Source organism: Strigops habroptila, chromosome 11, assembly GCF_004027225.2.
Source record: "Strigops habroptila isolate Jane chromosome 11, bStrHab1.2.pri, whole genome shotgun sequence".
NCBI classification, from domain to species: domain Eukaryota; kingdom Metazoa; phylum Chordata; class Aves; order Psittaciformes; family Psittacidae; genus Strigops; species Strigops habroptila.
Window position 1 is genome coordinate 21,492,052 of NC_046360.1, and position 14,307 is coordinate 21,506,358.

A 14,307-nucleotide genomic window follows, 5' to 3' on the forward strand; every position below is an offset into this window, starting at 1 on the left:
TTCTCCTTTCTCACTCGTTAGATGGAAGGTAATAACAGCGTGCTTAAACAGCTCTTTGTCCCATCAGTCTCCAGTGCTGCTGGGTCCCCAGGTCTCTCCAGCAGGCTCTACCTGAGGCAATAAGGGCACTATTGCAAGAGCACAGCTGCACCATGCAGAAGAGTGTGACTGCTTCTCCACATGAATGCTGGAGGGCAGAAGCTGGGTTCAGTTCCAGTTCATGCACGAGAACCCTAGCTAGTGAACTCCCTGGATGTCCCTCTGTGCACGCTGTTGGGACCCGGCTCACAGGTGCTGCTGCACACTTGGCTCTTCTATCAAAGCCTCTGATCAGAGGTTGATGCAAAGAGCAGAGCTCAGGTCTGTGAATTCAGGCTGCAGCTGGAAGGCAGACGGTTAGGAAAAAAACGTTTCTTTGTACTTGCAAGCCACGCACAGTTGTCACCAAGTCCCTGAGAGACAAATATGAAACACTTCTGCAGTCTCTTTCAGAGAAGAGCTGTGCTTTTAGAAACTGTTACCAGAGCTTTGTAGTTTGATCAGATGTTAAAGTTCCAAAGATGAGAGGGCTTTAACTGAACATAACAGAATCACAGAATGGTTTGGGTTGGAAGGGACCTTAAAGATCATCTAGTTCCAACCCCAACAGATATCCTGCCCTCTGGTCCAGCTACTGTTCTCTGTGTCTGCATTTACTGGTCAGAATCAGGGCTCAAACAGGCTGGTGCTGGCATCTGGGGCTGGCTGAGGCACGATGCAGTCACTGATACACATGGACCCTGGACTGCCTGAGGAGCAGAGAAGCCTTAGCGCCTCTTCCCAAAGGAAGTCTAGTCCAGCTCTGGCTCCTGCTGCACACATCTGCTGCTGGATCAGCCCGGAGTGCCGCAAAGGTGGATTGAAGCCCGTTGAGCCTGAGCCTCCTCTCAGCTCCCTGTGGAAAGGGAACAGACATTGCCATAGGAATGGACATGCGTGAAAGTGCTGTCCCAGCCAGGTCCCTGAGAAGAGATTAAAGCTGCTTTGACACAGCTTCTCCCTATGGATCACAGTAACGTGAAAGCACAGGCTCAGCACTTCTTGGAATTCAAATCCTAATGCTGATATGTGGAAAAGAGTTATGGAGGAAATACAAACATGTCCTTGAAAAGTATCATACCTGCATGTTTTTCCCTGTTTTGCCATGGTGATGGCTGAAGCATAGGGAATGGGATGAATGGTGGCCTATGACAAGTATTATCTAAGATAACATCTGATGTGGTTGTACCTGGGGGAGGCTGTGCAGATAGGAGGGCTGAGTTAAGTGTTTGTATTTTCTTTTTCAGTCTCAGATTGCACTATTTGCTTGGTCACTTCAGGCTGGGCACACAGAACCTGAGAATGTCACTGGCAGATGCAGCAAGAAAACTTCCAGCCTTCACTCCATATCCTAAGAAAACGTATCCACTGAAGGCATTGCTCTTAGTGACACAGCCTCTCTCCTGGGCTCACTGTAACTGAAACCTGCATTAAATCCAAATTTTGCATGTCACAGCATATAGAATTCATCTTCCCCCAGATGCAAAGAAAGTCAGATCTTGAACAATGATTGTTTTCTAAATCTTGCTAGACAGATACACTCTACAATGTCTTTCTATCTGGCAAGCTTTCTACAGCCAGGACTGCAGAGAAATGCACAGACTGCCAGGAGATAGGAGTGTCTTTGTACATCTCTCTTCCACCCTCCCATCGCCAAGCACATGCTTCTTGAAGCCTAGTGCAGAGAGGGAAAAAAAAAGCCACAAGCAAAGCTATACAAGCATCAGTCCTTAAGGCTTTTGTAAGCTTTACATGACTCAATGCAAGATACAAAGCAAAAGCACTCACTGCAATTCTACTTCAAATCCCTCAATGATAGTTTTAACATATATATAAAACCCAATCAATATTGAGTCCCAGAGTCACTGCACTCCCTGCTGGCAGTGGAGCCAGCAGGGCTCAATTCCAGTCCTATACACTGTCCACAAGGGCAAAAGATCTAAAAAACATGTCCAGTGCTTGTGGGCCTTAGATCACCTTTATGTGAGCCACACACAAAGCTTTGCAAATGATGCAGATAGGTGAATACATGGTTTTGGCAGAGACATCACCTAAATCTCCTGCCCCAAAAGCATTCCCAGGCTCCCGGCAGAGGACAGGGGATTCTCACAGTTTAACACTTTACACCTGACTTAAGTGCTAAGTTGTATAAAGCCAGTTCTTCCACCACACCAAATTCTCAGGAAAGAAAAGCTCCTCTGGGGCAGTGTAGTTGTAGTTTAACACAGGGTGTTGAATAGTGTTCCTGGGACTTTTCCCTTTCCACAGACCACAGAGGAAGCCTTGAGGTGAGCTTGCTGACTGGGGCAGGTAAATGGCAGAACCCCATCCAGTTTGTTTCCTCAGGGTAGTTAAGTTTGAGGCTATGTCCTCAGGAGAAATACAATATGACATAGGGATGTTTGAGACATCATCCTAAAACCCCCAAAACTGTGGGCATGATTCACAGTACATGCTGCCAGCAAATGATTGTCTAGCTGCAGTGCCCACGTACCAAACACAAAGCTCACAAAGCCTTTTCAAAGCATAATAGGAGTGTGATTGTGAGAGACCCTTCATTACAGCCTTAACTCTGCCGCTGTCTCTATTATAATAGGAAAAAATATCCACAAAGCACAACTCCCACTTATTAGCACGGTGCCATTGTTCTGCTGCCACATGTGACAAAGTAAACCCAGGGTAACTTCACTGATGTGAACATGGTCACTCCTCAGCCCCCTGTAAAAGAGGGAGTGGAAAAAATTGGCCTAAGCTCTGCATCAAGTGGAAGAGGATAAAAGACTTTGTTAGTCAAGACATCTAAAGAAGGGGCCTAAGAAGGCCAGGCAGAGAGAACCCTTTCATTCCAATAACTGTAGCATTAACGCTCTGCACTCGCACGATGAGAAATCACTTTCACCTTCTGAGAAATCAAACGTTCAGGTCTCCTCAGATCTCGCAGCAGATCAAGAAATAACACAGCTTGTTGTGGTTCCCCAGGGACTGTTCCACCAGAAAAGCAGGATAGCCAATGCTGGAATACCTCCCTTGGGAAAGCGCAGTGGTAGTAACACTCTGTCACCTTTTCTGCCAGATTTTTCTGTGAAATAAGGAACTTAGGGGCTACCAAATCAAGCTTGTGGCAGCAGCAGGTAACTGCCACAATTTCATAAAGCACATCTCAAAACCATAAATAACTTCTCTAAGTGATTTCCCTAACTACTTTGAGTAGCTAAGTCTAAGCCCAAGTCTGGTCTCATGCTTAAAAGTCTCCTAGTTCCTTGCCTGTTGTTTTTTTTCCAATGAGCAATTTACTGCCACTGGTGATGCAAGGACTCTGATGATGAAAGAACAAGAATCCCCCATCCTGCCCGGATGAACAAGCCAGGGTGTTCCCGTTTCTTGGGATGCAATTGTACCTCCTGATCATTTTGACTGTCATTCACACCCTTTCCAATCTGAGCTCAATACTTATGAACATGACAAGGATTCTTACTCTCAAAACTATTTTCATTGAAGGCAGCTTAACCTCTCACTTACCTGGGAAGCATGAGCGAAGCAACAGTTCAGTGGGAAAAATTCAGTTCCTGTGTAACATCAATAACAAGAGCTTCCAAAGTGATTCAACAGCAAATAATTCCACCACCTGCAGCATATCCTGACTGATAAAATACCCAGTTCAGAACACAGGAACTATTTAAGCTTACAGAGGACAAAAAAAATACAGGAACTATATGGGCTTCCATGCTCCACATAAGTGCTAGGGACCAGCTCAAGGCCTGAACAGGAACTTCTGTAGCTCTGCCAACTGAGTTACATTTCCAACTCTGTTGTAGAGTTCTCTGTAAGCCTAATGACAGCGCCTTCGTGTGTTTCAGTTCCCCTTCCACAACATGATGCGTAGTTCCCTGACTGCTGAGCTCTGCTGGTTATGGGGCTGAGGGAAGAACCTGAGTGAGACAGCAAGGTAGGTAGGTGGTACCAGCTGGTACAGGAGCTTTTGGACTAAAGACCTACCTTCCGACAGTGCTAGAAGCTTTTATACGTTAGAGACATGCACAGCTACATGGGAAAAAGACTGTTGATTCCTGAGTTTCAAGTAATGATGTAGACATGAATAGTTTCATATTTCCCAGATCCTGAGCACCCAATTTCAGCACAACATCAATATCTGCAAGAGCACTCTTGAACGAACCTACACCTGCCAACCTACTTCTCTTTGTCCAGATACCTGAGCCAGTTACTACTCTGAGGAATCCTGCTCTCTCTAATCCATACCACAACTAATCATGGAAATACCACCATGGCTCTGCTGTAGCGAGCCTAAAATATTCCCATTCCTTCCTCAGAAAGGTGATGCTTTGCACTTTCCTGTGGGATGAGTCAGGCCATATGTGTGGAGCCCTAGCTGCATGGAAGTCCTATTCATTTCTGTATGCACAGGACTTTCCCTGAAGGTTGCCACATACCTCCAAAGAGAAGGGCTCAACCTCAGTCCTACCTCAGTGCCATCAGCTTCCAAGCCCTGCCAAGGCCCCATGTTTCTTATGGTCAGTGCAGGCAAAGCAAAGGGGCAGTTAGCCATCCCAGGGAAGATGTGGGAAAGCACCACTGAATACCAAGACCAGGGAAGAAGAGGGGTCTGGAATCTGTTCCTGACTCTTATCTTGGGCAACTCATGTTGTCTTTCTGCATTTCACATTTTTTGCCTACAAGATTACGGAATAGCACTGGAAGTATTAACACTTGCACTCAACCTGGGGTGGAGGGACTGAGAATTAAGTCATTCCTATTTGTAGAGTAACGCTAAGGACCCTCAGCAGAGAACAGAGCAAGGCATTATAAGCAGGCTGCACCAGCAGCCTCCCCATGTTGTCATGTTCAGGAGCACAAAGGAGAGGCTGTCACAACTCAAGAAATACAGCCCAGGATTAGCCACATCCTGCTGAGCAGCACAACACACCCTCACTCTCTTCCCCCAGGAAGATGAAGGCTCATGGGACCCATTTGGCCAAAGGTGTAAGGTGGAGTTCCCTGCTCTGGGAACCTCGCACAGAGCGGCACTGGAGCATGAGTTGAGGTTCTCAGAGCTGCTGCACACTGCTGAACTGCACAGCACTTCTCACCCACTCCCAAACCAGAGCAGGTAAGGGATATGGGACCCATTTCACCATCTCTGTCCAAGGAAACTCAGGTATCAAATTCAGGACCCGAAGTCCTGAGGCCACTGCCTGAGGTCTTAGACACCCTTGCAGCACTTCTTCCCAAAGTATCAAGCCAGATCAGTGATACTTAATGCCTCTGTGTGGACTGCAGACTCCCTAGCATGACACACAAAGAGCCTGTTAAAATTCTCCCTTGGGGAACTTGCCCAAAGACCCAAAGGTTTGCTAAAGGATTCTTCCTTCTCTTGAAGTCCCTGTCCAGACACTTTCACCAAAAAGCAAGTTCCACAAGCACTGCAGAGTTAAATCAGTGGAGAAAAACCAACACTATTTACATGGAAATAAAAGGATAAGGAGAAATCTGTGGTTACTAAAACAAAAATCACAGTCAGCTCTCACTTCAGATAGCATCATGCCTTGCTCCTCTGTGGAATTACTGTCTTGTTCAGCCTAACTACTGGCATCTGCAAAACGCTGTCCACTTGCGCAAAACCAGGAAATGGCCCTCTGCGCTTCCTGGTGAGGATAGGCATTTGGCACCTGGCTCGGGGACACAGAAGACACTCAGTTTTGTGCCTTAACCTACTTCCAAACCAAGTCTTTCTCAATACCGAGACACAATTTATTAACCCCTGTGCCTTAATAAACACCAGCATCTTGCAGATGAGCTTTGCATATGCATTTCAAACACAGGCTTGCTAACGTGTAAAGAAAGGAACATGATTACCTGTTGAGAAGTTGGGCAGCGCCACTTGACCCGACTGCAGCAGACCCAGCAGTGAAGGCAGGAAAGGACAGAGGTACCCAGTTGCTGATCCTCTCTTTGCGGGAGGGAAGCCACTAACCGAAGTCTCTGCACACATTCATTTCAGGAGCCTTACAACGAGTCGAACTCTCTTTACTGCGCTCCCAGTTAGTAATATGGAAAGCAGCACGAGCACCGCCAGCGATCTCCTTCTGGTGGCAGTCCTGAGAACCGACAGCAAGTGAAACTGAGCTCACTTCAACCGCCTGGAATCTCACACTAAAGTGGCAACAACCAAAAGGAAGAAAAATCCCCAACCAGAGCACTTAAACCAGGCAGCTTGTACCATTGCCCTCCTTCCTAGAAATAAGGCCAGTTTCCAAATGTGAAATGAATGATCTGAATAAAGGGGACAGATCATTTCACGGACTTCCCGCTTTACGAATGCTAGAAAGAATCATGCTGACCCTGTTTCAGGAAAGAAAAAAAGACAAAACAAAGAAACCCCATATGGGTAACCCCAGGAAGGCTTGTGATGATGAAGTGGTTATTAATCCGAGTGCAAAATGCGCTCGGGGCATTTACTATAAGCCACAAATAAAAATGGGAAGCTGACTTCAGTTGAGCATAAACGTATTTCGAAAAAGGAGATGTTGCATGGCTCTAAGTTAGGTATGCTATATTAACTATGTGAACAACCATTAGAGCTGGCAAAAGTCCCCAGAAGCATTCTGCAAAGGAGAATGAAAACTTTTTACATGACCGACTTGATATATTTAAGACATGTATATTGGGGGGTTTTGGCACATCACCATTAGTAAAACCAGAGAGCTAAAATATCTCAATCTGTACCTGCAGAAAACCCATTACAGTATCTTAAAAGACAAAGTCTGAGACTTCTTTATGTCAGGTAGTGAACTGCTTACAGAGATAACACAACTGAGTAAACTGAAGGCATTTCTTTTTCCTCAGAGCTGCCCATATAAAAGATTTGCCACCACTTGACTTTCTCAGTAACATCCAAAAATGTCAGTAAAGCACCTAATTCACTTACTGCACTCTGGAAAACATTGGTCTCAACCTTATTAACATGGGAGTGATGATCTCCTGGTTAAAGATGTACATGGGGGCTCAGGAAATGTGGCCAGCTCTTGGGGCTGCCGTGTGCTTCCTCCGTGATCTCAGGAAAGTCACCTTTTTTTCTTCATACTCAGTTTCCCACATGCAAAGTGGAGATAACACACAAACCAGGTAACATCTTGCTTACTTAGACAATATTCTCTTTGGGAAGAGATATATTTTCCACCATATGATTACACAGGTGTTACGCAAAGTGGCTTAAGACTTTATTTGGAGCTCCTAACCACTAATAAAACAAAATCAACATGAAATGTTAAGAAAAGCCTCTGATCGTTTCTGCAACAATGTCTAATCCAACAATTAGAGTGTATGAATTCAAGTACCTGAAAATTATTATCTTTTAATCTAAATGCTTAAATATACCCACCATATCAAAACTCCTGCTGCCTCCTGTATCTATGGAAATACACAAACTTTTTTCTTTTTTTTAACATTAAAAATATTTTCATATTATTTTTTTAAATATCACTAGAAACAAAGCTGGATGCATGCTGGTGCAAACAGGCGAGAATCATAATGACTACGTCAGAACCTGAATTGTTGTGCTTTGCATGAAATGAAGAAATCTACACTTCATACGAATACTACCTGGCAAGGAAGTATTGACCTTAACTCTACAGCACTAAACCAGAGACAGGTGACTGCTGCAAGTGCTAAAGAACATTATTAATATTGTGGAAATTAAACTTCTAGTTAGGAAATGTCAGATATAAAAACGGCAAATGGAGTCCTATTTAATCTTTATTGGGCATATATTGGAGGATAGTGTCTTTAATTTAATATCCACACTTCATAATTTCATTAACATTTAAGGCCAAGAGATATGATTCGATCATTCTGTATATAAATGTCATTTCATTGTTATGCTTGGAATAAGCCCAAAACTTTTATACTTGATGGAAGCAGGAGTCTCAGAAAATCACGTGTTCTTGATTTAAAGACATCATGGGATGGAGAATGTACCACTGCCCTTGGACACGTGTTGTGGTGGTTAATCCCCTTTAGAAAGGGTGCCCAATTTACAATTTGATTTGTGTGCTTTCAGATTGCAGGTTCTTATCGTACTTTTCTCAGATAAGCACCCAGCCTACCTGCTCCCTACCTCCCCTGCTCGGTGATACTTTACACTGTTATCAAGCCCACTCACACTATTCTTCTAAAAAATTAAATAGACTGAGCTCCTTAAGTCTCACACTGTAAAGCTTTAAACAACAACAACAACAAAACAACCTCTCCTCATCTTCTAATACTAATACCTTTCAAGAGAGGTACCAAAGCAGCATTGCCCTACTTCAGTAGCTGACTTGACCCCCATTAAACCAGAGGTAAAATTAATTCCTCTTTTCCACTCCTGTGGCTTAATAGCCAAGGATCACAGGAGCCCTTTAAGAACATACCATGATTTTTAATACAGCATTCCCATTCACTTCACAAGCTGTCCCATCCAGTAAACATTGCTGTTTCTCTGTACCCTTTTGGCCAGTTCTTTACTGCTCTGTGCAACGCTTTTTCAGAAGGTAAAGTTACCTGTTCCTCCCTGGAGTTTACAACAGTGGTCCTTACCATCCTATTTAACTGCTTCACAAACATGAATTAACCAAGGGGTCCATTGCCACTCTATGGTGTGATAGTAGTTGTGTGTTTTGTGAGGAAGGGGAATTAAGATCAGTATCTTTAGACATCAATATCAAAGTAGGATGTTGTCAGCAGAACAGTTTAACCACGTGCTGATTCCACCCAGCTATGTACATGAGGATACTATCAAAGCTTCCCTTAGACAGACTGGTCCCTGTTCCCTCTACCCTGCATTCAAATCCCAGGATTTCTTCCCCTGGGCGGCCTCAACGCTAAGAGGCAAGCTCTGAAAGACAAAGGTTTGAGCTGCCTGTTTTCAGTGTACACCAAACCAGCAGAGTTCTGTGCTAAACGCAGTCTGGATCCTGGTTGTCAGATGCAGAACAGGACTGCCTCAACATTGTCTATCCTGCTTCTGTCCCCAGAACATCTCAGAGAGGCTGCTGTGGAGAAGAGTAGTTTCTGGCCAAGGGCTGAAGCCTGTTTATAATTGTACCTTTTGATGAAATTTCTCTTTTGGAGGTCCCATGATGAACAAGCATGGACTGGACCAATCAGCAGGAAAGCAGCAGCAGCCAAATCCAGAGGACAGGGGCCCTTCAAATTCCCTCTGCTTAGGGGGTGGTGGGGGGGTGGTGTGTCAAATTAGCAGGGTTTCCACTCCTGACTTGCTAAGATATTGATGTCCTGAGAGGGTTTTGTGTGTTTGCAGCAAGACTTGCCCTACACAAGGGCTACCTTGTGCTTGCAAGAATGAGTTTCCTACAGAAAACATGGAGATTTTACCACAATGCAGTGCAAGTCTCTGCCTGCATTCCTATTCCTTATCGTCACTCCTCCAGAAAGCAGACCGGTCACTGTAGCACCGTGCGATACACGTAGGCTAACGCCAACTGTAGATTCATTTGTGTATAATCCCTTTCTGTTAGACAGGTGTATACAAAGAGCTTCATTCACTGCTATCCTGATCTTGTCAGAACCTCTCATGTGCACAAACCTGTATCTCCTAAGTGTAATGAAAGCTACTTTCACAGCAATTGTTCTATACATGCTTATTATTCAGGCTGTATTAATGAATATTGCAACTGGAGATTAGGCTGAGATGTGATTTCCATTAGGTAAGAAACAGATTTGTCATGCTCTATTTTACCATTGTAATGGAAGTGTGCCCCATAATATTGTATTTTTTAATTCTCATATTATGCTCAACAGCAAATTGAACTCTCTCGATGATGCAGCATTACAAAATCTCACTTTGAGAAAGTCATGGACTTGCTGGAACGCCTCCAAAAATCAAAGGCTTAGAAAACATGGCCTGTGAGGAAAGACCGAGGAACTGGGTTGTTAAACCTAGAGATAGGAGAACAGAAAGGACATGATAATGGGTTTCAAATGCACAGAATAGTGCAGTATCGAGGAAAGTAATAATGTGTGGATGGGATAAAAAGTCAATTTAAATGCAGAAGGGAAAGTCAGGTTGAACATTAAGGAAAGTCTAATGACTTAATGGTCAGGACAGCAAGGTACTGGAATAAGCTACAAGTTTGTGGAGCCTCTTCCCGTGGAGAAGCTAAAAATGGGTCTCACACATGTGCTAGGATTGGTAATAAGGCTCCCCCTAGAAACAAAGTGTGTTTGGCAACTTCTTGGGCTGCCTGCCAGCTCTCTTTTCTGTGACATTAAGTTTCTAACTAGGTGCTGTTAAGTATGTTCATGCAGAACTGTATCTATCAAAAGGCCAGAATAGGCAATTCACAGGGACTAGAATTAATTTCTACTTGTTCTCCATGGCTGCAAAATCTCCTGAACTGGCTGGGTATTACTTTAGAGTCTTTGGAATCCAGCTGGTCCTACAGCTACAAAGCTTGTGATTCACAGTGGGGAACCTAAAGGATACTTCACTATTTCAGGCCCAAAATGCTGTCAATTAATTACCAGAGGTGGTAGAATTTGGTTCTTGCAATGAGAAGGATGAATCCTGGTGAAGCAACACCATAAACACTAGCACCTGGTAAGAAGGCTGACCCTTTATTACCTTTATAGTAGGAGTGAGTTACTGTTCCTGACAACGTGCAGACAAGGAAGGTGAGAACTGAGAATGAGAAGTGAAGAGGGAACAGCTTTGCTGCAGGCAAGAAAGGTGCAGCTAGAACTAGAAAGATCTCACGCCTTGCCCAGTACAGACATGCGGAGACATTGTGAGTGATGGCCTGGAGGTGGTCTCAAAGCATCTTTGTAACACAAAATGAACCTTCTCCCAGGAGATAGCTGAGTTTGAATGAGGACTAGATCCCAGTGGGAAAGTAAAAGCTGGATAATTCTCATCTGTGACCAGAGGCAATCAAGAGCATCAGCAGAGAGACCCATGGCAAGTAGTTCGTATCAGAGGACTATCCCCTAAGATGCAGAGCAGGAAACCTATGGCTGGGGAGCACAGACTGGCAGGTGTAGCAGGCAGCATCCCAAACACTGGGGGTTAGGTGTACATATGGAGGAAGATGTATGTTTTCATGGGAGACAGCTCAGGCCCGTGATTATTCATTAGGCTGCCATCCAAAGGAGTAGCACAGCAACACCACATAAAGGTGAAGTGTTGAAAGGAAATGCAGTAGGTCCTCATGAAGTGATATTTACAGCTTCCCAAGGCTTCTTTGCTGGCAAGAGGATTTTACTAGCATCCCAGCTGGAAGGTCCAAATTTCCGTAAGACAGAGACAGTGCAAGACAGACAAAATCTGTCTTTTCCACATCTGAATAAGGCCATTCTGAAGATTGCAGCATACATTTCAGGAAGGCTCTTGTAGTGATTGTGTCCTTATTCCAGTGTTCCTCTAGAAAGTTATCAGGTAGATGAAAGGCTGGTGTGTCCCCCAGCAAGAGAATCAGAGCAGTGTCCCAGATGCTATGTCAAGTAGATTCATGCTAAAGAAGCAACAACAGCAGTGCACACCATGCTCCCTTCCCTGATTTTGCAATGTGTATCCCATGTGCAGCTTCAAGACACCATCACTTGAATCCTTTTAGGTTTTGGAGGAGTGAAAGGGGGAAGCTCACATGCATTTCTAAATACTACCAAATTTCTTATGATCCAGCTGAAGAGCTCATGAAGTCAGGCTATTTTGGAAAGATGTCTGCGAAGAACCAATAAGCATGCTGATGGATTAGCTGCAGAGCCAGTGCCAGACTGACAGCATGGGTACAGCCTACAGGCTATGCCCCTGGCAAGGTGCTTCCTGCTTACTCTTTCCTTTTCTGTTCAACCTTACAACAAACAGCAGAGCTTTAGATAGAAGTGTTCCCTTTCCCAGAGCAGAACCAAAGCAAATTAGCCACAGCTAAAAGCATTGAAAATCAAGGACCAAGGGGTGAGACCTACTTAGTAAAGCCAAACGACCAGGTTATAAGGATGCCAGGACAGGCGACTGAGAAGACTTCAGTCTCAGTATGAGCACTGCGGGGTGCAGAATGCACGCTGGAATAGAGGAATGATCACAGTACCACCCCAACTCAGGTAGGAGAAAGCACAGCCCTAAGTCCCTGAACTTGTGTTGTCCATGCCTGAGACAATTTGCAACAGATTGTTTGGAGAAAACAGCAGGACATGGTATATTATCTGTATGTGTTCTGTCCTTACCCCTTTGCTATTCCTTGAGGAAAGACACGAGTTAACACACGACTGGAAAGAATACATTTTGCCTTACCTTTGTCAAAAGGCTATCGGGAGAGAGCAGGGAAGGAAAAAGAATAGATCAGCAAAATATAACTGCCTGAAGTGTTGCTTCTTTACCTGGCAGAACTCAAATCCTGGGGAGAAATCAGGAACACCTCCATTAACCTCAAAGAGTTGCTCTTTTAAACCCTCGGTGACAAGAATGACGTTTTCTGTGTCACCACACAGTGGCACTCTCCCCACACATTTCCCAGAGGTAAATCTGCAGGTTTTTTCCCCCCAGTTACCAAGTTACCTATGAGCATAAATGCCACTGAGCAGACAGGGTTTTCAGAAACTACTAGCGACTGAAACACATGCAATTTGGAACCGGCAGAGATAGTTAAACACCTGCTTTGACAGCACAAGGATTAGCTGATTGCAAGTTGTTAGAAACCAAACACTAGAAAAATCTGATTTAAAAATTGCTGGTAAACCTATTCTTAGGATCCTTTTGTTTGGTTTGTTTCCTCCCATCCTCTTATAGAATCATAGAACCTCTGCACACTTTACTTACACTTCAGCATTCTGGATTCACCATTTTGAGATCTCAGGTACTTTGTGCCACTTCTATCTTCCATAACTCTGGCAGCACCACTCTAAACTCTGGTAAAGCATTTATTCTTCATGGCTTCCCCAGAGGAAAAGCCCCAAGGGCTCCCAAGCAAACACACATTCACCATAACACCTCACTGCTAGACACACTTCACATGTGGATTTATTCAAGGTAAGAATAATGGTGTGTTGGTAGGACTGAAGCAGAGAAAGAGGACTAAGCAAGGGGAAGTAATGGAAAAGTAGGATGAGCCAGAAAAGAGCCATTCACACAGGCCTTCCTGATAGGTGTTGATTTTTCTCAAGTGCTAAATGTCCAGGGACAAACAAAAGCCCTCATCTTTATGACCTAAACATTACACACAGCTCACACAGAGGCAAGGTATCGGAGCTGATTCTGTAATGATGCACATAAAAGAGAACATGATGTTAAGAGTCTTGCTCAGCCCTCCTAACAGACCTTTGGATGGGGCCATGTGCTATTGCAGGTGGGAGCCGGCCTGGTGGTGATAAAATACCTGTCCACCCCAACGCTTTCCCTGAGCCCTTTAAGCCACACTCTGATTATCTGGGATTTGCAAAGAGCAATTCAGGTGTATTTAGCCTCCAGTAAGACAGGCTAAGGCTGAATATGCACATGCTCTGAAGTACACCTTGAGCCTGCCCCTTCCAACCTTCTCACTTTCCCACTTACCCAGCTTTTATGACAGGTCTTGTCTAAGATGACAGAGATGACAAAGGGGAGTCTATAGTAATGGAAAACACAGCAATAAAGCATGCAATACCTTCAAAGTACAATGGGAAGAGAGGTCTCCAGGAAGGGTCCTATCAATTTCTGGCTATTTCTGATCAGTCTTGTCGTGGTTTGAGCCCAGCCGGTAACTCAGAGCCACACAGCCGCTCGCTCACTCCCCCCCCCCGCCCCCCCCTTCTTCCTCCCCCTGCTCCCGGAGGGATGGGGAGGAGAATGGGGAGAATGTAACTCCCACGGGTTGAGATAAGAGCAGTCCCGCAACTAAGGTATAACACAAAACCACTACTGCTACCACCAATGATAATAACGATTAGTGAAATAACAAGGGGAGAGGATACAATTGCTCACCACCCGCCGACCGATACCCAGCCCGACCCGAGCAGTGATCTGGGCCTTCCGGGTAACTCCCCCCGGTTTATATACTGGGCATGACGTGCTGTGGTATGGAATACCCCTTTGGCTAGTTTGGGTCAGGTGTCCTGTCTCTGCTTCCTCCCGGCTTCCCCTCCTCCCTGGCAAAGCATGAGACTGAGAAAGTCCTTGGTTGGAATAAACATTACTTAGCAACAACTAAAAACATCGGTGTTATCAGCGTTGTTCCCAGGCTG

At 44.7% G+C, this 14,307-nt stretch overlaps 1 protein-coding gene across 7 annotated transcripts in view; it reads right to left on the bottom strand.

Moving 5' to 3' along the window:
* Positions 1-14,307, bottom strand: part of LOC115614290 (high mobility group protein HMGI-C-like) — a 45,170-nt gene that overhangs the window by 11,745 nt on the left and 19,118 nt on the right. For 4 of the 7 annotated variants that reach the window (XM_030500951.1, XM_030500950.1, XM_030500952.1 and 1 more), the window contains exon 1: positions 5,950-6,157. The exons of 2 other annotated variants lie outside the window; for them this stretch is intronic. The gene's annotated coding sequence lies outside the window, so the exon portion shown is untranslated. Of the gene's footprint in view, positions 1-5,949; positions 6,158-13,730; positions 13,773-14,307 lie in introns of those variants that run through there. One more of the 7 variants, XM_030500948.1, reaches the window with a different exon arrangement.